A 21,005-nucleotide genomic window follows, 5' to 3' on the forward strand; every position below is an offset into this window, starting at 1 on the left:
CTAGAGCAAGGACTTAGTCGTAGGGCCATCGCACTAGGAAGCTTAAAGGGGTTAATCGGCACAAAGGACACGAGAGAGTTTTTATACTAGTTTGGCCCCTTACGATGAAGGTAAAAGCCTACGTCTAGTTGGGATTGGTATTGCTGAGGTTTCGATCTCCAAGAGGGTCAACTCGCCGGCTTGGTTATCGACTTGGTTGTTTCTTGCCCTAAACCGCCACCGGGTCGTCCCCTTATATACACGGGTTGACGCCTGGTGGCCTACAGAGTCCCGGCCGGCTCATAACCGTGTCCGGCTCGGTGACTTCGCTTACATGCCTTTCCTTACAAGTCTTTCCTTACATACGGCGGTTTACAATATCGGGCCTTAAGCCGGCCCCAGGCCTTTGGGCCTTCTATATGTTTCATAAACTATCATCTTGAATGTATATTGGGCTTCTTATGTAACCCGCCATTAGGGCTGACCCGGCCCCTCCTGGGCGGGTCATATTGGTAGTATTATCCCCAACATTAGGCCCCAGGTTGACTTTGAACTTTGTTCTCTGTCAATCTTCAATACTTAGGTAGAATTCATCCTCTTGTCTGAAAACTTCTGTAACCCGCCATGACGATATCTTCCAACGGATCTTTCATTTTTTAATGCCTTCCGAGAATCGAGGCGTTCGTTTATTTGGATAATCATTATTCGGGTCTCCTTGATTTACATGCCCGCCTGTTCGCTTACTCCCTTATAAATAGGTATCACTTAGGTCTTTCATTTTCCTCCTTCGGTCGTCTTCCTCCTCCCACTGCTTCGCTGCCGCTCGAGCTCTACCGGCGCCGCCGCAAATCTCCTCGTCTCCACCTCAGGCCGCTGCATCGACCTGACTTGTCTAGAAAAACGCGACGAACCTCCGCAGCGAATCCACACCCGTAAGTCTCACATCCTCAATCTTTTTAGATCTGCATTAGGGCTTTGCGAGTTCGTCGGTGTTCTTCATCGTTCTTCATGAACTTTCCTGGTAGTTTTTCCTCCGCAGCCTCTAGGGATCCAAAAAGGAAATATAACTCACGCGGTAGTTGTTTGGCATCCATTTTGATAGTCGTAGATCCCTTTTTCTCTGTATAGATGCTTCGTTATCGCTGATGAACTCATCTGTACTAGATATTTAGGTTTGGAATATTTTTCTTTTCAGAACAGCCATTTGATCCAAAATAATCATGACAGCTTGGTAAAACATGTTTATGCCAACACTTAGCTGAATCTTCTTTCCGAAAAAATCTGTAGTCATGGCGGCTTACCGCGCCGGCTTTCTTTTCTCTATATGTCATTAGCCCTTAGTTAAACCGCCATTACTTGTTTTATAACTGACCGTAGACTGAATTGGCATGTTGTTATTTATTTTTCAGTTCTCTGCACATCATGCCGTCAAAGACACCCACCGTCTGTAACTGGGTCCCTTCATCCATAACTGAGGAATGGTTAAAAGAGTTCTTCATCATTGGGTTTCTACCTTCAAAGAATGTCATGTCTTATCGTGCTCCTCACCCGGAGGAAGAACGCCCCAATCCAAAAGACGGAGAAGTGATTGTCTTCACTGACCACATGAACCATGGCTTCTCACCGCCCGGTTCAAAATTCTTCAGAGAGGTCCTTCATTTTTTTCAAGCTCCATCCTCAGGACCTTGGACCTAATTCCATTTCCAACATTTGTAACTTCCAAGTACTCTGTGAGGTGTATCTTCAGCAAGAGCCCACCGTAGAGCTGTTTAGGGAGTACTTTTATCTGAACCGGCAGAACGAATGCACCAACGGTCCTAGCTTAGAACTTGGAGGCATCTCAATTCAGCGCCGTCAGGGTGCTGTCTTCCCTCTCATCGTCTTACCAAGTCACCCAAAGGACTGGAACCAAACTTGGTTTTATTGTCAGGATATTTCTCCAGCAAACGAGAAGCCTCTGCCGGGTTACCGCCCCGGTCGTCTTGACTCCAAGTTCACCTTTCCGGATAAGCTCACCGTTGCTGAACGCAAGAGGCTACTTCCCTCCATCAGAAGAATCAACGCTTTGTTGGGCAATGGTTTAACCGGAGTAGATTGACCCGCTGCTGGATCTCATGGCGAGTTATTCCATTAGGTCGTCGATCCAAACTGATGTATGAATATGACGGAAGCCCGGACAACTCTCTTCATCACAGCCCAGTTGAACTCACCAAAGAAGACATTGTTTCAATGTGAACCCTTTTGGTAAATGGGAAATATGAAGATTGCAGTATTGTTGGGTTAAATCCCTTCTGCAAGCTTAACCCGGTGCCAGAAGTAAGTACATTCTGATCTCTTTTTCTTTGTGTTTTGCCCAGCTATTATTATTTTAACACTGATCTTTCTTCTTGTCTTGGCAGGCCAATTCTGACTTTTGGAAGGTGAAATATGACCATGAAGCTGCCAAGAAGGCGAAAGCCGCTGCCATGAACACCAAGAAGACGACCCGGAAATCGAAGAAGAAGAAGAAGAAAACCACTATTGAAGATTTAATGAAGCTTGATGACACGTCTGACTCGAAGGTAGCCCTTGATTCCCTTGGCCAATTTTTTAACAATCTTATTGACACTGATCCTTACCAGGATGACACTGGGGCCAGTCAGGCCGGGAAGCAGAGGTAACTATCATTTCCTCTGACTCAGAGCCCTTACCAAGACACAAAGTTCGACGAGTGATCCGTAAAGTAAGGTTTTCTAACCCCTTAGCTCACTTGGATCCCAACTTTCATTTGAAAAAGCAGCAACATGAAAGCTGCCGTGAAGCTGAGATTGAAGATGAACCGGCTGTCGACCTTCAACAGATCCCTTGGAAATGCCCGAACGAGGTTTACTTTTACTGTCCTTAACTTGTTTTAATGAATCTTGCTCATTGTATTCCTTTTAACTCCTTTCTTTTACCTTTTCAGGAGGTGTCTCGTTCTTCAGGTGACTCATCACAAACACAATTTTCGGCTTTCAAGACTGCTCCTGGGTAATCAGAAATCCTCTTTTCTTCCGGGTTGATCAATTGTATCTTGATGCTGACTGTCGTGTAATATTTTTTTTTCTTTAGCAGCCAGGCTAAATCCAAGAAGGCGAAGGTAACAAAACCGGCGGAAGACCCGCCAGTACTAGCATCTGAAACGGCTAGGCCGCCTTCTCCATTAACTGCCGCCCCAGAAGACCCGCCTATTATCAATGAAGCAAATCCTTTGGAGCCGTCCCTTGACAAAGCCACTATGAATCCTTCCACAGTTGGACCGTCAAGCTCAACTGACCCGCTGTCTCCACGTGTTCAAGATGTTCAAATTACTGGGAGCCGCTTTGTTGAGCCGGGGAACCCAACGGTGTTTGTTGGGGATATTACTACTGGGCGTAAACCGGCCTATCTGGGCCGGATTAACTTCATCAGTAGTTAAGTATGTTAAAGCCCATGAAGGTAGATGAGGGCTTAAAGCCCATGATCAGTTTAAGGCCTGTAGCCGTAAACCAGCGTCGGTATGTAAACTTGTATTGTAAGTTAGGAATAAGTAGAGACCAAACCGAACACGTATATGAGCCGGTGTTGGGACTCTGTAAACCGACGGGCGTCACCCATGTATATAAGGGGACGACCCGGCGGCGGTTCAAGGATGACAGACAACCACTCGAGACTTAGGCGAAGCTTGTTTTGCTCCCTAGTCATCGAAACCCCATCAATTCCATCACAACTAGACGTAGGCTTTTACCTTCATCGAAGGGGCCGAACTAGTATAAACTCTCTTGCGTCCCTGTGTCCGCTTTAACCCCTTCAAGCTAACCCGTTGCGATGGCTCCACGACTAAGTCCTTTCACGAGGACATCTGCCGTGACAAAACCACGACAGTGTTGGCTCGGTGCACAGCTAAGCAAGAAGCATTGGAGAGGCAGAAGGTTCGCTTTGATGTTGCCAACTATGACTGCCTTAATGCCAGTGATATCTTATCCGGCTATCTCAGTCATGTACACTCCAGTCGTGAGTCTGAGATCGAGATGGTTAAGCAACTTCAGTTGAAATATGAGGCAGGCTGGGGCCCCGAGGCCGGCTCAGTTGAGTACGGGTACCGGGTCCCCTTTGGTGGCATACACGTTTTCATCGGCAAGATCGGTGAACCGGGCCCTGAGCCGAACATCTGCACCGACCTCGTCGAAACGGCTCAGTGTGCGCGAACCGCCCGGGTTAAACCGGCCGTGAGGCGTGCCTTCGTGGGAGTCATCCATGGAGGAAGTTATGAGGATGGATCGGAATCTCGCGGTGAGACCGTCGTTTATTCCGGCGATGAGTCATCAACCAGAGAAACTAAATCTCTATATCAGCTACAAGATGGCCGGATTGGGGGCTGTTCCGATGGCGACAGTATTCCGGACCCCTCTGATCTACCCAACCGAGTTGGAATATTCATGGCCGGCACACAAGCAGCGCTTCATTCTTCGAGCGCTGTGCCAATAACCTCCGGTTCAGTAGCGGCGACAGCTGCCGGGGTAGGAAGCTCTGTACGCCCGCCGGCTCAAGTTCTATCAGATCTATTTGATGCATTGGCTGTGCTTATGGCAGAAGCTAACCCGGCGGATCAGGACGTCCACAACGCGGAGATTGCAAAGGTAAAGGAACAGATCACCCAGGCCAAGGCGAACCTGGCAGCTGAGAATGCCAGGATGACCACAGAGCGGGCCGCTTTAGACGCACAAGCCTACAGGCTCATGTTGGACCAAAACGCGTCGCATGAAGTCATGAAGAGGAAGTACCAATCCCGTTTGCCTTAGGTTTTCGAGGCCAGAGACCTTTTCAACACCCCAGGAGCAGGAACCAGTAATCCGCTGGAGGGAAACCGGGCGGAAGCTCCTGGGACTGGCGCGCCGGTTCAGCCCCGTCTGATGGATCTGCCTCGTCAAAACATTGTTATACCTCAGGCTGTTTCAACACATCCGGGTCACTACTCCAACCCAATGGACAATCTCATTGCCGCTGCTGCACGGCTGGAGGCCATTCCAATTGAAGGTGACTCACCGCAGGCAGTAGAGACGCGACGGGTCAAGGAGCTTCTTAGGACAGCTTTGGTCCAACAGGAAGCATACTCGTACAGCCGCGACCGGATCCACTCGACCCCTCGTCCAAGACGGAGCTATAGCAAGCGTATGGATGAACCGGCAGTGTCAAGTAATGAATGACGTGGAGCACCCCGCGGCAACAACCCGGCGGGTGGTGCTGATAACGCTCAGGAAGTGGTGGACCGGGCCCGAGCGCGCAGGGAGGCCGAGTTAGCCGCACAGTATCAGGCTCGGCAGCTTACGCCGGTTCGTCCAACTATCTCGGTCGAACCCGGTGTTACTTCTAGTTCTTTGGGGGTGCCTTGCCTTGTCCTCGCTTTACGCAATGTGCGCCTGCCCAAGGATTTCAAGGGCCCGCGCAAGGTACCAAATTACACGGCGGATCAACCCCCAGAGACGTGGGTGGAGAGCTATGAGATGGCCATGGAGATGCTTGATGTGGATGATGCGGCATGTGCGAAGTACTTCACCATGATGCTTGAAGGAACGGCCCGCACTTGGTTAAAAAGCTTACCGGCCAATTCTATCAGTTCATGGGCCCAATTATGAGCCCGGTTTATCAGTAACTTCAAGGATACATGTAAGCAGCCTATGTCGATAGTGGACTTAGCTGCCTGTGTCCGGGAGGAAGGAGAATCGACGACTCATTGGGTGCACCGGGTCTCGCAGGTTCTACATTCATCAGACCGCATCAACGCTGACACCGCGGTTATAACCCTAGAAGGCAATTGCCGGTTTGGGCCCCTAAAGCTGAAGTTAGGACGGATGAAGCGCCATTGCACGGACATGGGGACCCTCATGGCTGCCTTGGTAAAGTATGCTGATTCTGATAGTACCAAGGATCCCGAGTCTGATGATGAAAAGACGGGGAAGGGAAAGAAGAACAGCAACTCCAAAGGTCAGCAGCATCACTCGGCAGGTAACGGTAGCGGAGGCAAGCGTAAAGCGGATGGCAACATGGACTTCGTGGCTAATACCAACGCGCAGGACAAGGGTCAGCGACGCAAGGGTAAACCACCAAATTGCGCTGGAGCGCCTAACCCTAACCCGGACCGCTTAAATTATCTATTGAACCAGCTCTGTCCAAAGCATGGGACGAAGGAGGTGCCAGCAAACCACCTTTGGAAGGATTGCTTCATTATGCAGGAGTTCAAGAATTCTAATGCTTTCCGGTATGATCACGACTCTGGCGGTGGCTTAGGATCCGGGACGGGTTACGGTGGAGGAAATTCCAGTTCAGGGTTTAATGGTAATTCAGGCGGACATAACAATCAAAATAATCAGAACAACCAGGGTGGTTACAACCAGCAGCAGCAACAGTCGGGTTACCAGAGCAACCCAAAATAGTTGAATAGTGGGCAGTACCATGTCTTCACCACTAGCTTGAACAAGCGAGACCGGAAAGTTCAGAGGCAGGCAGTCAACTCTGTTGAACCGGCTGTGCCCCGTTATCTGCGCTGGTCTGAACAGCCAATCACATGGAGCAGAGAGGATCACCCTCCCCAGGTTGATAATCCGGGTCAGTTGGCTCTGGTGGTGGCGCCTCAGGTGGGAGGTTATAAGTTCACCAAGGTGCTCATGGATGGAGGGAGCAGCATTAATATCTTGTACTATGAGACCTTCCGTCGTATGGGACTAACAGATAAAAATCTCAAACCGTCCAATACGGTGTTCCACGGTGTGGTACCTGGCAAGTTAGCATATCCTGTTGGTAAGATAACTCTGGAAGTGGCCTTTGGAGATGATCATGATTCCAGGTCGGAAACATTGAAGTTTGAAGTGGTGAAAATCCAAAGTCCATATCACGCCCTGTTTGGGCGACCGGCCTACGCCAAGTTTATGGCACGGCCCTGTTATGTGTATTTGTAGCTCAAGATGCCGGGTCACAAGGGGACAATAACGGTTCATGGAAGCCGTAAAATTGCTTTGGAGTGCGAGGAAGGAGATGCGGCCTACGCAGAGTCGGTTTGTGCCACCGAGGAGCTGAAGTATTATAAGGACAATGTTGATCCGGCGGACATGACTCCATTAAAGAAGCCAACTACGAAGCATGATCCGGCCCTGAAGTTCAAATCGGCAGCTGAAACTAAGCTTGTTGACTTCGTGCCTGGCGATTCGTCCAAGCAGTTCAGCATCAGTGCCAACTTGGATCCGAAATAGGAAAGCGCGCTCATCGAGTTCATCCGTGAGAATCGGGACATTTTTGCATGGAAGCCCTCTGACATGCCAGGTGTACCGAGGCAACTCGCTGAGCACACCCTTAATGTGGATCCTAAATACAAACCGGTGAAACAGTTCCTTCGCTGGTTTAACAAAGAAAGACGCAAAGCGATTGGAGAAGAGGTAGCCAGGCTCTTAGCAGTTGGCTTTATCATTAAAGTTTTCCACCCTGAGTGACTTGCCAATCCGGTACTGGTCCTTAAGAAAAACAGCACCTGGCGCATGTGTGTGGATTACAAGATCTTAATAAGGCTTGTCCAGCAGATCCTTTTTCCCTCCCTCGTATTGATCAAATTATTGATGCTACGGCGGGTTGTGAGCGTTTGAGTTTTTTGGATGCATATTCTGGCTATCATCAGATCAAAATGGCAATTAAGGACCAGGAGAAGATGGCATTCATAACTCCCTTTGGAGCCTTCTGCTATGTGTCTATGCCCTTTGGGCTCAAGAGTGCCCAGGCAACTTATCAACGGTGCGTACAAAATTGTCTTCACAAGAAGATTGGCCGTAATGTACATGCTTACGTGGATGATATCGTGGTTAAGTCAAGGGAGAAGGATACTCTGGTTGACCACTTGAAGGAAACCTTTAATAACCTGAGGACGTACAAGATGATGCTTAATCTTGCCAAGTGTGTCTTGGGTGTACCGGCTGGCAAGTTATTGGGTTTTCTGGTGTCCAACAGAGGAATCGAGGCTAATCCGGAGAAGATCACAGCCATCACCTCCCTGGCTAAACCGAAGTGTATCAATGATGTTCAACGCCTGGCAGGCCGGATTGCCGCGTTAAGCCGGTTTATCAGCCGCCTTGGTGAGAAGGCAATCCCTTTGTATCAGATGTTGAAGAAGACGGATCAATTCGTCTGGAGTTCTGCTGCTGATGAAGCATTTGAGGACTTAAAGCGGCAATTGGCCAATCCGCCTGTGCTCGCCGCTCCCATTGACAAGGAGCCGTTACTGCTATATGTTGCTGCTAATGCTCGTGCGGTCAGTGTGGCTATTGTGGTGGAGCAAAAAGAGGCAGGCAAGGAGCATCCGGTTCAATGTCCGGTTTATTATATCAGCGAGGTACTCATTGATTCCAAGCAAAGGTATCCGCATTGGCAGAAGCTGGTATATGGAGTTTTTATGGCAAGCCGGAAGCTTAAGCAATACTTCCAAGGGCACCCCATTACGGTGGTCAGTTCTGCTCCCTTGGGGGATATCATCCAGAACCGGGAAGCGACTGGCCGGATTGCCAAGTGGGCTATAGAGCTTGGGCCGCATGGGTTGAAGTATGTGCCTCGGACGGCAGTTAAGTCTCAAGCACTTGTTGATTTCATCAATGATTGGACGGAACTGCAAGCACCTGAAGAAAAGCTGGATCACACATATTGGACCATCCATTTTGATGGATCCAGGCAATTGGAAGGCTCGGGGGCTGGAGTCGTATTAACTTCCCCACGAGGTGATAAGTTTTGTTACGTTCTCCGCTTAATGTTCCCTTGTACTAACAATGCAGCTGAGTATGAAGCCTTGCTCCATGGTCTACGGATGGCTAAGGAGATGAATCTAAGTCGAGTTAAGTGCTTCGATGACTCGGACCTCGTGGCTCAACAAGTGTCTGGCACTTGGGATTCCAAGGACCCACTCATGGCAGCATATCGTCGTGAGGTGGATATTGTTGCAGGTCACTTTAAAGGCTATCAGGTGGACCACGTGGACCGACGGAAGAATGAAGCGGCGGACGCTTTAAGCCGGCTGGGCTCTCAGCGCAAACCGGTCCCGCCCAATGTTTTTCTGGATGTGCTGCACAACCCGTTGGTCAAGCTCCCTAGTGAAGCGGATTTGGCTATTCCTGATCCGGAGGCTCAATTGGTAGCAGCTCTTCATGTCATTCCGGATTGGACGCTTCCTTACCTGGCGTACATGAACCGGGGCGAGTTACCAGAGGATGAGACACTGGCCCGACAGCTAATCTGGCGGTCCAAGTCCATGACTATTGTCAATGGCGAGTTGCATCATTGCAGTGTATCAGGGGCGTTTCAACGCTGCGTGTCTCCTGAAGAAGGCTGTGAAATTTTGCGTGAGATCCACGAAGGAGATTGTGGTCACCATGTCGGTTCAAAATCTTTGGTGGCTAAAGCGTTTCGCCATGGCTTCTATTGGTTAACTGCTCATGCTGATGCGGAGGATCTGGTCAGACAATGTGACGGTTGCCAAAAGTTTTCAAGACGTGCTCATGTGCCAGCTCAAGAATTGAGAATGATTCCAATTACTTGGCCGTTTGCGACTTGGGGGATGGATATGGTTGGGCCTTTCAAAAGTCCAAAGATAAGAAGACCGACCTCCTGGTGGCAGTTGACAAGTTTACAAAGTGGGTGGAGGCAGAACCTGTTAGCAAGTGTGATGTGGCCACGGCTGTTCAGTTCATCAAAAAAGTGATTTTCCGGTTTGGCTTTCCACACAGTATCATCACAAATAATGGTACCAATTTTTCCAAGGGTGCCATGAAGGAGTTCTGCGAACGGGAGCACATCCGGCTTGACGTTTCATCAGTGGCACACCCACAGTCCAATGGTCAAGCAGAAAGGGCTAATCAAGAGATCTTGAGAGGCATCAAGCCCCGGCTTATGGTTCCTTTGCAGAGAACACCGGGTTGTTGGGTAGAAGAGTTACCATCTGTGTTATGGAGCATCAATACTACACCCAACAGATCAACAGGATACACGCCGTTCTTTATGGTCTACGGAGCGGAGGCGGTTCTCCCAAGTGATATCCGTCATGGCTCACCTCGTGTGGCGGCTTATGTTGAAGCGGACAACGAGACAGCACGGCAAGACGCTTTGAACCTGTTGGATGAAGAACGTGACATAGCAGCCGCCCGCTCGGCGATTTACCAACAGGATCTTCGTCGTTATCACAGTCGCCGAGTCAGAACCAGAACCTTTCAGGAAGGAGATTTGGTGCTTCGGCTCATCCAAGATCAGACTGATATGCATAAGCTATCCCCACCTTGGGAGGGACCTTTCGTGGTCAGCAAGAATCTGCACAACGGGTCATACTATCTGATCGATATTCGAGAGCATAAAGACTCACGTACATCAGAGGAGGAGACCAACAGGCCGTGGAACATAGCTCATCTTCGGCCTTACTATACCTGAGCCATTGGCTCTACTTATGTACATATTACGATGATGTATATATTATGATTAAATATAATAAACCAGAACCTCAGCTAAAGCGGGGTATCTGTTCTTTTACATCATGTGTGGTTACACGGAGTTGTTCTAAAGCGGCCTCCGGTTTACCCCTTGAGTCAGCTTTTCAAAGCATCATGTAATATCACTTGGGGCTTGGTCGTATCCGAACCAATGCAACACCTTTTGATAGGCGAAAGCCACCAGATAACTTGGGGACATGGTCAAGTCTGAACCAGTCATGCCTCTTGATCGGCCTAAGGCCACAGAATCACTTGGGGGCTTGGTCGAACCCGAACCATTGGCACGCCTCTTGATCGGCATAAATGCCAAGGTTTCATTTGGGGACCTGGCTGACTTGAACCATAGCTACACCTATTGGGAGCTTGGTCGTGTCCGACCATGGTAACGCCATCTGATCGGCTCAAATAAGCCTCTTTTTATAAACGGTTTTATCGTTGCCTTTGCTTCACATTTTTCTTTGATAGATATGTCTTTCTTTTTGTTGCGTTTTTAAACCGACAAAGTTTTAAACCGATTCAAACTGTCAATTGACGGAACACGGTCCATTTTTAATCCGGAGACTATTTGCCTGGTTTGATTTTTTTATTAACATCTTATTACGAAGTAACACGGTGTTTTATTATAACCTGGCACGGTTTACATGGGAAACCGGCATTATATATATACAGGAGCTGCTATATCCTCCAACAGTGTGGGTTTATAAACCTCCGCTTCAAGATTGGCCAAGCCAACTTCATGCCCAACGATGGCAGAAAATACTTTGGAAAATTCATCACCCAAAGGAAGAACAAGTTGCAGTAATTATGCACGAAGGCATATCAAAATCAAGAGTATCGGCTAGCCTATTACAAGGCAACACGATGCCCAAAATAAGATCATTGTTTTTTCGCAAAGGAGAAGCAGTTTAAACCGGCTTCCGGTTCAAGCTTGGTCACCAGCCTGGCCTGATGGTTGTGGGTCATCCCGTGCCGCTTCAACTTCAGCTTCCCTACCCAGTGGCTGGAAATCAACAATTGTCCAGTCGATTCCCATTAAGGCTTGAAAGACAGCTTCATCATGGATCAGCAACGACGGTTCAATATCAGGAGCGTAAGTATGCTTACGGATTGGAGGGATCAGATTCTCCGCTTCAGGAATTGGTGCAGCCACTCGTTTGTTCTGGTTGTCATATTGGGCTTGATAATGAGACAAGTCTGCCTCTTCCACCAATTGGCAAACTAGAGGGCCCACCTCCCGGTTTATCGCTCTCAGGTCCTCCTCATTGAATTCTGAGCCGTCTTCCTTCAAGTGGGGGTAGCCTTGAGCTGCTTCAACAGGATCAAAATCCGGCACCCATGCTTTTGCCCGAATTAAGGCATTGATAGCACCGGTTCGAGCAGCGGATTTTTTTAGCTCTTCAACCCGGGCAGGAAGCATAGACAGTCTTTTCAGGGTGTCTTGAATCAAGGTGGGCGCCGGGCTGTTGTGGGACGCGGTTGAGATGATCCTCTACAAGCCAGTATACAATTGCTCTGTCAATGTGTAGGCAGCCTTCAATTTCTTTCGCACATCTGACCCCAAGTGACCAATGCGTGTCCCTACAACATTACAAAGGATTCACAAACCGGACACATCATAAGAAGGCCAATTTACTACAGAAGTCAAGAAAGCTTACCAAAGATGGCGGCAGTCATGGCATGCACTTGACGCTTTACGCTGGTCAGTTCATCTACCACCGGTTTAAGTGCGGCTTCGGCATTTTCAACTTGCTTAGTCAAAGCGGCCTTCTCAGTAGCCCAGCCCGCCCGCTCTTTCTTGAAGTCTTCCTTAAGCTATTCCATGACGCTTAAGGCGCTGGTCAACATCTCTTTTGCTTTTGAGGTTTCAGTCTGTTGGGACTTCAGATTTTCTTGGAGATCGGCGACTTGGTTTTCTTTTGTTTTCAGCTCAGCCTGCATATAGACAGTTATATGATTCAGCAAGCAGTGCAAGAATTGAAGTACCAACCACATAACAAGTTATGCACTTGGCACTTGGGGGCTAATGCCTATTTGATCTTCATCTTTCACTTGATTATAAAGTCCCAAGATCAATACAAGTATTCAACTTGGCACTTGGGGGCTAATGGCTATTTGCTCGAATAAATTCTGATGTTGCGATCTCAATTACTTAAAGTCCCGGTTTAACTACACTAAGTTGAACCGGCCCTTGGGGGCTACATCAGTGAATTCCGAAGCATTGGGATCTATATTAGCAAGTCCCGGTTTGAATGAAGATTCTAAACCGGCCCTTGGGGGCTAGGAGAGTTGACAGATTAAAGTACATACGCAGATAAGCATATGGAAGTTACCTCATATTTCTCTTTCATCATATTAACCAAACCAGCTTCATAGTCACGGCTGGTGTATAGCCGGTTCAGATAGCCGGAATGGAGATCTTGGGCGTTCAGAGCGGCATAAGTTGTCAGATCGGCATTCCATTTACCCTTGCCAATGGCAGCAAATTCTTCCTTGGCAATATGTCTGGATAAAGCAACGGGATTGCCTGGCTCTGTGCGACCAATGCTAGTAATGACAACCTCATCATCCTTGGCATCGCCGGTTCGCACTGGGGCCGTTGGTTTATTAGTAGGCTTTGATGGACTGGTGGATTTCTCAATCCGGATGGGGCTTGTGGGATGGTTGACAGGGCCTGAGGTGTCAATAGGCCTTTCTTCAGCGATAAAATCGCCATCCTGCTGTGGGGGATCATTGGGTATATCTTCATGAATAGCCGCTTCAAGATCTGGTGTTTTACCCGATTCAAGGACGGCGTCCTCCTTGGCCGCTTTATCTAGGCGAGCCTTCTTGCTCGGCCTAGGCTTGGCCCTGAAAGGAATAACAAAGTCAAATACAACATATGTTCCAAGGTGATGTACCAGAAATATTATGATAAGTATAGCTTACCCAAGCACCGTTTTGAGCGGTGGCAGCTGAGTAGCTGATGACTCGCCAGAGGATGAGTGGGAAGTAACCTGATAATCGGAGTCAGATGGATTAAGAGGTTGACGAAAACAGCCCGCTTTAGGACAAGCGCTGACAAGCAAATTAGAGACCTCTGAACGGCGTTTCCGAACCGGACTGTTCGGTAAACCGGCAGAAGTAACTACCTGGCCGCTGTGCCGGGTTGTGCGGCGAGCTTCGTGCTGTTGGGTCTTCATAAGAAATTTGGGATCCAAGTAAGCAAGAGGATGAGAAAATTTAACCTTCCGGTTTGCCTGATGGATTTTTAGTGACGGCAAAGGGTTTGAATCGGAAGAGAGAGTAATTACCTCTGCAGCATCAGCATGGCTGGCTTCGGCATCATCCTGACAAATATCATCATCAATAAGGCGTATGAAAAATAAGCCAAGTGAGTCAAGCTCTACCTCAAGGTCTGGATTACCCACATCATTATCAGGGGCCGGATCAGAAGAAGCAGTGGTTTTCTTCTTATGAGCAGGCTGTTTCACGACTTTAGTCTTTGGCCGGGTTGGTCTTTCCGGTTTGTCTATTTTTTCTGGCTTCTCCTGGGAAAGCTTCTTGCTCCAAAACGGATCATTGCCCTGTTTAAACAGACATTGATATTAAACAATGACCAGATATATCAATAACAGGTTCAGTAAAAAGAAAAATCAAGCTCTTACAGCTGGCGGTTTTTTGGTGGCACAGAAGGGAAGCAGGCCGGTTCGAGCACAGACGTGTTCCGGTTCATTCAGCATTTTATTCACAACCTCTATGATTTCTTCGTCGGTGAGCTGGATGTTAGCATGTCGCAGTGGGTCATCAACACTGCTAGTATACTCGCACATCAAACCGGAGCGCTGACTAAGGGGCAGTATGCTCCACGATATCCAATAGCGAGCGAGATAAACCCCTGTTAAACCATTGGCCATGAAGGCTCTGAGCTTGGACAGTTCAGGAGTGTATTTGCTTCTCTCCTTGACAGTCAACCTTTGCGGAAAGGGGTGTGTATTGCTAAGCCGCTCCGGACGAAAGCCAGGCAAAGGATTTTCATCAGCAGGGGAGATGTCTTTGCAATAGAACCATGTTTGATTCCACTCTTTGGGGTGGCTGTGCAGTTTGGCGTGAGGGTATGTAACCTCTTTCCTTTTCTGAATCGCCACACCACCCAATTCCGTATTGGAACCGTCAGTAAACTCAGTGCGGCGGTTTAGATGGAAGCAGTCTCTGAACAACTCAACTGTGGGCTCCTCTTGAAAGAACACCTCACAAAGCACTTGGAAGTGACACATGTTTGTAACAGAGTTGGGGCCAGTGTCTTGAGGGCGGAGTTGAAAATTGGCTAAAACATCCCGGTAAAATTTAGAACCGGGCGGCTTAAAGCCCCGGGCTAAGTGATCTACGAAAACGACGACCTCTCCTTCTTGAGGTGTGGGAGGGCATTCTTTGCCAGGGACCCTCCAATGGATGGTGTTTTTGCTGCCTAAAGCACCGATCAGGACTAAATTGTTCAGTTGAGTCTCTGTGACGCGAGAAGGAACCCAGTTGCACTCATATACTTGCTTGGCCATGATGAAATCTACAAGATAGGTGATTCCGGTTCAAGAATGCATTGATTAAAGTACACTGGTATGTACAATGTTAAACCGGAGACAGCTCTATCTAAACCGGAGTTTTATGAAGCAACAACATCTGGCAGTTCAACAAGGGGACTAATGGTATATATCGGTTTGGCAATTTTTTCTACAAAGTTAAACCGCCTGGTCTAAACATTGATACAGTCGAGATTGCAGATGAGTAAGTATGCAGAAACAGGTTTCACAAAGATTATACTACAGCGTTGGATCTGGAACATGTTCATAAAAGAGATAAAAAGTCAAGGCCCAAAAGGAGCGGTGCCAATCAATGAGCCATCGCTACGGATAAGATCTATGGTCTTAATATGCGAAAGTGAAAACAGAGGGTAAAAACTACTGCTACACAAAAGCAAAGATTCACAGACTCGTCTAAAGATCTAGCATATGAACAAGGAGCAGGCGATGAACACTAGAGAGCATGGAAACCCTAGAATAGATCTATAATGAAAAAGATAGAAGACTTACCGGAGCTGAGGAATACGCGGAAGGTCGCCACGGTGCTCTGGTACGCTCAGGGTGATGCAGCGGCCAAGGTTGGTGCAGTAGTTGATGGCGGCGGCGGAGCTCCGAAGCTGGGCGACGCGAGGAAGACGAAGCAGAAGGGCATGAAGGGGAAAAAAGAAATGACCCTTTGGTCCTATTTATAAAGAAAGGGACATGTGTCAGGCGCGAGAATCAAGGGGCCGCGAATTTGGAAACGGAGTTGTCGCCTCGATTGTCGCAGATCTATTAAACAAGAAGGTATCATGGATAGTTTCTTTATGACAGATGACGTCACTCTGGTTTACAGTAATCAGAGAAGATGACATCACGGCAGTTCACCAAACTACAAGAAGATGTTGAAGATGAAGTTTTTGCTAAAGGATTGACATGAACCTGTTCAAATCAATCTGGGGCCTAATGTTGGGGATATTACTACTGGGCGTAAACCGGCCTATCTGGGCCGGATTAACTTCATCAGTAGTTAAGTATGTTAAAGCCCATGAAGGTAGATGAGGGCTTAAAGCCCACGATCGGTTTAAGGCCTGTAGCCGTAAACCGGCGTCGGTATGTAAACTTGTATTGTAAGTTAGGAATAAGTAGAGACCAAACCGAAAACGTATATGAGCCGGTGTTGGGACTCTGTAAACCGACGGGCGTCACCCATGTATATAAGGGGACGACCCGGCGGCGGTTCAAGGACGACAGACAACCACTCGAGACTTAGGCGAAGCTTGTTTTGCTCCCTAGTCATCAAAACCCCATCAATTCCATCACAACTAGACATAGGCTTTTACCTTCATCGAAGGGGCCGAACTAGTATAGACTCTCTTGCGTCCCTGTGTCCGCTTTAACCCCTTCAAGCTAACCCGTTGCGATGGCTCCATGACTAAGTCCTTTCACGAGGACATCTACCATGACAAAACCACGACAGTGTTGGCTCGGTGCACAGCTAAGCAAGAAGCATTGGAGAGGCAGAAGGTTCGCTTTGATGTTGCCAACTACGACCGTCTTAATGCCAGTGATATCTTATCCGGCTATCTCAGTCATGTACACTCCCGTCGTGAGTCTGAGATCGAGATGGTTAAGCAACTTCAGTTGAAATATGAGGTACGTTGTTTCCGGTTTACCAATATTCCTTCAACCCCCAAGTCTGTAGATTATGAGAGAAACGAAACAACATGTAGACTTAAAATATAGGCCGAGACCTTTACCTCTGAATATTTGCCTGATATTGATAGAACAAGACTTCACCCATAGTCCCCAAGGACCGGTTTATTTTGATCATTAATGAATCGGTACTTCAGAATTTAAAACCATCTGCAAAGTACTTAACATTCCGGTTTATCCTTGATAAACTTGCTGAACTGCGTACATTAGCCCCCAAGTGCCAAGTGTTGTTACTTTGTAAAGGACTTGGGACTTCAAATATGTTGGTAGAGTCGTAAAAATTTGATTTGGCATACATTAGCCCCCAAGTGCCAAGTGGTTTATTCGTAAAGTACTTGGGACTTGAATCTTGAATTTGGATACTGGAATTTAAAACCAAGTCTTGACTTATCTGAATGTTTCACAGAATGCATTGTCTGAACTAAACTCTCAACTGACTGACGCAAAGACCTGGCTAGCGAGCCAGGAGTCAGAAATCAAGTCTTCCACCTCCAAACTGCAAATAAGCCTTTCTGAAACGGAGAATTTGAAGACCAGCTTTGCTGCGAAAGAGAAAACTTGGGAAGATGAGAAAACACTTCTGACCCGGCGAGCTGAGACAGCCGAAACATCTCTAAAAGAAATATCAACCAAGCTGAACGGTTTAAAGGGCCGGGTGTCTCAGATGGTCGCTGCTATCTTTGGTAAGCTGCCTTGTTTTGACCTTTCGTGTATTTTATGCCAAACCGGAGTATAATCCGCCAACTGACTCTGTTAAAAATATATGCAGGCCCACGAAGTAAGAATCTAAGCCAAGATCCTTTGATTAAACTGAAAGCAGTATACACTCTGGTTGAACAATTATATATTGGCGCACAACGGGCTCTGGCTGCCATATCTCCTGCTAATCAAGGACCCAACCGGCTCAGCGATGTCCTGAAGAAGCTGTCCATCCTTCCTGCCCGGTTCCAAGAAGTAAAACGCTCATGTGCGCGAGCCGGAGCTTTGACTGCTCTAAGCCGCTCCAAGGCTTGGGTGCCAGACCTAGACCCGGAGGACGTAGCAAGGGGCTATCCTACCGTGAAGGAGGATGGGTCTCCTTTTAGTCAGGATGATTTCATAGCCTGTGTCCGCGAAGTCCGGCCCCAGGCGACTAGTCTTGGAGATGATACCAATGTTGACAAGTACCAGCCGGGTTTTGATAGTGAAAATAAGAAGATGGCCACTCCTTCATACAAAGTACCAGATCTGATCCCACCTGTGAGAGAAGATACCTTTGCCCCGGAAATTGACCTGGTCGGCCTGATTGACGACGAAGCCGAATTTGTCGCCATGAACGGCTTTGATTGGTCAAAATCCAACTTCCAGCAAACAGAAGGTGGTGAACCGGCGAGGGAGGGACAATGATCATCTTCATAGGCTTATAAAGTCTTGTAATAACTTTAGTTGCTAAAACACCGCATGTTTGCTTATGCCATCGTGCATAAAGTACTTCTATGTGAATCTGCTTCCAGATGTCAATGTGTCCATCGTTTAATGTTTGTCTCTGCAATGGTTGAACTCTGTTCATGTGAATACAAGGAAAAGACTGGCAAGGCGGTTTAGAACCAACTAGGCTTAAACACCTAATGTACAACCCATAAATTTACCTCAATAAGAAAAAGAGAGACAAATGTAAATAAAGGATAAGGTTTAATACTAACTCTTGAGTTAACGCTGCAGGTAAGCGCGTATAAGTAAAAACCATGCCTTATCCTTGTTGATCCTTAAATCGCCGGTTTAAATAACCCGGGTGATGAATTGATAATTCAATATGTATGAAAAGTTAATACTCCTTGAATACTCAATGATCATCATATCTTAGTAGCTCGTACCTTTGGATCCTTGAACCACCGGCTTGAATAACCCGGGCGGCTGTGTTGTCCAATAATTGAGCCAGCGAAGAAAACCAGGCTATCTTATTTGTAATATTGAAACAACAAAAACTCAAAGGCAAGCAACAGATAATAAACATAATTTTAACTCTGTATTCAAAAGGTTGGGGGTTTCTGATTCGAATACGATCAGTAAACAGGACCAAAGGGGTTAAGCTAAGGTTCGAATACGACCATATAGCCCCCAGTGGCTTTGGCGTTGCGCCGATCAAGAGGGTACCGACATCTATGTTCTCTTTGGTTCGAATACGACCTATGTTTGAACAAGAAGCCCCCAAATGACCTTGAGAGGTTTTTAACGACCCTGATTCGAATACGATCCAAGTCGTACTCAAAAGGGGTTAAGCTATGATTCGGATACGATCAAGAAGCCCCCAAGTGAGTTTGGCCTTGAGCCGATCAAGAGGGTTACGACAGCTATGTTCTCTTTGATTCGAATACGACCTATGTTTGAACAGGAAGCCCCCAAGTGACCATGAGATTTGCAGCTAGATTCGGATACGATCATGAGCTGGACCAAAAAGGTTAAACTTGATTCAAATATGATCATCTCCTTAATAGTCATTTGTAAGAAATAATAAAGATGTATAGTCTGTGAAAAGAAAGGAGACCGATGGTCTTACTTTATTGCTTATCATAGTATATACAACGTGAACGTATGTACATGTTGAGAGCCGGTGGCTCAAGTGTAATATGGCCGAAGTTGAGCAATGTTCCATGGCCGGCGGGTCTCCTCTTCCGACTTACGTGAGTCTGCATGCTCTCGAACATCAATGAGGTAGTAGGAACCATTGTTTAAATTTTTACTGACCACAAAGGGTCCTTCCCAAGGTGGGGATAACTTGTGTGCATCTGAAAGATCTTGGATGAGCCGGAGCACCAAGTCGCCTTCCTGAAAAGTCCTGGACTTAACCCGGCGGCTGTGATAACGATGCAGGTCCTGTTGTTAAATTGTTGATGGTGCTGCTGCTAAGTCTCTTTCTTCATCCAACAAGTCAAGCGCATCCTGTCTGGCTTTTTCATTGTTAGCTTCAACATAAGCCGCCACACGGGGCGAGTCATGACGGATGTCACTGGGCAATACTGCTTCTGCTCCATAAACCATGAAGAGGGGTGTGTAACCCGTAGACCTGTTGGGTGTAGTATTGATGCTCCATAACACTGAAGGCAACTCCTCTACCCAACAACCCGGCGTTCGCTGTAAAGGAACCATAAGCCAGGGTTTTAGCCCTTTCAGAATTTCCTGATTGGCTCTCTCATCTTGACCATTGGATTGAGGATGAGCTACAGAAGAAACATCAAGCCGGATGTGCTCTCGCTGACAAAATTCTTCCATAGCCCCTTGGGATAGATTAGTGCCATTGTCTGTGATAATACTGTGTGGAAAACCGAAATGGAAGATTACTTTTTTCATGAACTGAACCGCCATGGCTGCATCACACTTACTCACAGGCTCCGCCTCAACCCATTTGGTGAACTTATCAACAGCCCCCAAGAGATGTGTCTTTTTATCCTTAGACCTTTTGAAAGGTCCCACCATGTCAAGCCCCCAGACTGCAAACGGCCAAGTGATTGGAATCATCCGGAGCTCTTGAGCCGGCACATGCGCTCGTCGTGCAAATTTTTGACATCTGTCACATCTACTGACCAGATATTCTACATCAGCGTGAGCCGTCAACCAGTAAAAACTGTGACGAAACGCCTTGGCCACTAAAGATTTTGACCCGGCGTGATGACCACAATCGCCTTCATGGATCTCACGAAGGATTTCTTGACCTTCTTCGGGGGAAACACACTGTTGAAACGCTCCGGAAACACTGCGATGAAATAACTCTCCATCCGAAATCGTCATGGACTTAGATTGCCGGGTTATTTGCCGAGCCAGAGTCTCATCCGCTGGCAACTCTCCCCGGGTCATGTAAACCAAGAATGGCACCGTCCAATCTGGGATGACATGAAGAGCCGCCACCAACTACGCCTCCGGGTCAGGAACAGCTAAATCTTCTTCTGTGGGCAACTTGACAGAGGGGTTATGCAAAACATCTAAAAAGGTGTTGGGTGGTACCGGCTTACGCTGAGACCTCAGCCGGCTTAAAGCATCAGTTGCTTCGTTCTTTCGACGGTCAATGTGTTCCACCTGATAACCTTTAAAATATCCTGCAACAGCATCGACCTCTCGGCGATAAGCCGCCATGAGAGGGTCTTTGGAATCCCACTTGCCAGATACTTGCTGAGCCACTAGATCAGAGTCACCAAGACATCTGACCCGGCTCAAGCTCATGTCCTTTGCCACTCGAAGACCATGGAGCAATGCTTCATACTCTGCTGCGTTGTTAGTGCATGAAAACATCAACCGTAAC

Source organism: Triticum dicoccoides, chromosome 2A (assembly GCF_002162155.2).
Source record: "Triticum dicoccoides isolate Atlit2015 ecotype Zavitan chromosome 2A, WEW_v2.0, whole genome shotgun sequence".
NCBI classification, from domain to species: domain Eukaryota; kingdom Viridiplantae; phylum Streptophyta; class Magnoliopsida; order Poales; family Poaceae; genus Triticum; species Triticum dicoccoides.